Below are 2500 nucleotides of genomic sequence, written 5' to 3'. Positions count from 1 at the left end.
TGAGTAACTAATTTCATGACTCGAATGGAAGCTTCCGGGAAACCAAAGTTTTTGGGTTCCGGGGGAAGTATGGTTGCAAAGCTGAAACTTAAAGGAATTGACGGAAGGGCACCACCAGGAGTGGAGCTTGCGGCTTAATTTGACTCAACACGGGAAAACTCACCCGGCCCGGACACTGAGAGGATTGACAGATTGAGAGCTCTTTCTTGATTCAGTGGGTGGTGGTGCATGGCCGTTCTTAGTTGGTGGAGTGATTTGTCTGGTTAATTCCGATAACGAACGAGACTCTAGCCTACTAAATAGACTTGCAGTTTACACTGCAGTACTCCCCCTTAGTCAACCTGTGGGTGGTAGTATCTCTTGATGGTTTCGGCTGTTGAGGGCTCTGCTGCTATTAGCCTACAGAATTGGCTAGGGTAAGGATGCTGTAGCACTGTAAGGACTTCTTAGAGGGACAAGCGGCGCTCGCAGCCGCACGAAACAGAGCAATAACAGGTCTGTGATGCCCTTAGATGTCCGGGGCCGCACGCGTGCTACACTGAAGTGGTCATCGTGCATACTGTTTCCTGCTCCGAAAGGAGTGGGTAACCGCTTGAACCCATTTCGTGATGGGGATTGGGCATTGTAATTATTGCCCATGAACGAGGAATTCCCAGTAAGCGTGAGTCATTAGCTTGCGTTGATTACGTCCCTGCCCTTTGTACACACCGCCCGTCGCTACTACCGATTGAATGATTTAGTGAGGACTTCGGACTGGTCAATCCAGACCATTGGGAAACTAGTGGTCGGATTGTGCTGGAAAGATGTTCAAACTTGATCATTTAGAGGAAGTAAAAGTCGTAACAAGGTTTCCGTAGGTGAACCTGCGGAAGGATCATTAACGTATTACCCTCTTATTATAAGAGAAATACAACCTTCAAACAATCAAACACTCTGCATAGTGATATTGTAGATGCTAATATGGTGAATGCAATTGAATTGTATTTGCATTAGAGTCGCAATTGTGAATGTTTATTGCAAACATTTAGCCATTGCAACATGATTCTAATTTGCATTACATTCGTTCATTCATACATCCATCTTTCATTATCCAATGCAACAAAGAGTGAGGGTTATCTAACGATAGCCATAATTTCTTTTGCAAAACAATTGTAGTTTATAATGAAAAGCCTGTCTTGCTACATACTTGGTACCTGATCAAGTCTTCAGCTTATGCTGACGGCAAGGTTTAAAGAAGGAAGTTTTACACTTCTTCGCCTAACTAAGTAAAGACAACTATGGTTTTTATAAACTGCATACAATTGTTTTCAAACCCTCTCAATGCAGATTTAGGATACTTATTAAAAGTCCCACGGTGGCAAAGATACATCTTCAAGCGGTGGATCACTCGAATTACCAATCGATGAAGAACGTAGCTAGCTACGATAATCGGTGCGAATTGCAGGACACGCCGAGCACTTGAGCTTCCAACGCACATTGCGGCTTTCGGGTCTTTTCCGAGGTCACATCTGTCTGAGAGTTGAGATGTAAAATAATCAACAAAACACTTGCATACTACCATATATGCATTGTTTTGAGAGGATTGTATATTTATATGCATGAATCTTGATGTTTTATTCCTTTTCTTAATTGCAATTCGTTGCAATTTAGTAAGGAGAATCTCAAATCTACTTGTTTCACATGATAAATTTTGTGTACAATGCATATTTCATCTCTGCAAGCAGTATATATGAATAGATACTAGCATGAGATTCTAAGGTTAGTCGCCTATCTGACGACGCTAAAGTCGTATTGCAGATAACTATGGTGATCAACTAACCTGTTAACTGATGAATCTTCTTGCACTTGTATAAATCGTACAAATAGTAGCTATTTCATTCTGTTAAAGCAGACCTAAGAAGTAATGCAAAGGCAAAATTTGTGCAAACATTAAAGTAGATTTACGTTGCTTGCTTGCAAACAACACAAATAAACATTAATCAACTTAATCAATATTTTTGATCTCAGATCAGGTGAGGTTACCCGCCGAATTTAAGCATATAATTCAGCGGAGGAAAAGAAATCAAATGAGATTCCCTGAGTAACGGCGAGTGAAAAGGGATGAGTCCGGCGCAAAGGTTTTCCATTGAAAGGTGGAAAGCGGTGCTGCGTAATGGCTAGAGTCACGATTATTTCAACTAAATCTGCAAGTCCCTCTGACAAGGGCCCTCTTCCCAGAGACGGTTCTAGGCCGGTGGCAGATCTTGGTTAATGGAATATCGATTACTGGCTTTAGTCGCGGATAGAGTCAGATTGCTTGAGAGTGCAATCCAAATTAGGAGGTAAACTCCTCCTAAGACTAAATACGATGGTAATATCGATAGCAAACAAGTACCGTGAGGGAAAGTTGCAAAGTACTTTGAAGAGAGAGTTCAAAAGGACGTGAAACCGCTTGTAGAGAAACGGATAGAACCACGAAGTGTAGCTGAGAGGAGAACTCAGCTCCTCTTGTGTATTGTTG

The 2500-nt window shown here is 41.9% G+C and overlaps 2 non-coding genes and 1 pseudogene across 2 annotated transcripts in view; all 3 read left to right on the top strand.

The window, feature by feature from the left end:
• LOC149092690 (small subunit ribosomal RNA) overlaps positions 1–880 on the top strand; it is a 2170-nt gene extending 1290 nt beyond the window's left edge. The window contains exon 1 of the ribosomal RNA XR_016200669.1: positions 1–880. This exon is cut by the window's left edge and continues 1290 nt beyond it. This is a non-coding gene — a ribosomal RNA (small subunit ribosomal RNA).
• A 487-nt stretch (positions 881–1367) lies between these two features.
• LOC149092689 (5.8S ribosomal RNA) lies at positions 1368–1522 on the top strand. Its single transcript, XR_016200681.1, has one exon. It is a non-coding gene; the product is annotated as a 5.8S ribosomal RNA (ribosomal RNA).
• Positions 1523–1998: 476 nt separating this feature from the next.
• LOC149092688 (large subunit ribosomal RNA) overlaps positions 1999–2500 on the top strand; it is a 2897-nt pseudogene continuing 2395 nt past the window's right edge.

The sequence above is a fragment of the Tetranychus urticae genome, unplaced genomic scaffold, assembly GCF_039701765.1.
Source record: "Tetranychus urticae isolate SD_2017Ah unplaced genomic scaffold, NJAU_TeUrti_SD_1.0 Scaffold_6, whole genome shotgun sequence".
In the NCBI taxonomy this organism is placed as follows: Eukaryota; Metazoa; Arthropoda; class Arachnida; order Trombidiformes; family Tetranychidae; genus Tetranychus; species Tetranychus urticae.
The sequence above is the reverse complement of the archived record's forward strand: the minus strand, read 5'-3'. Positions and strand labels throughout refer to the sequence as shown.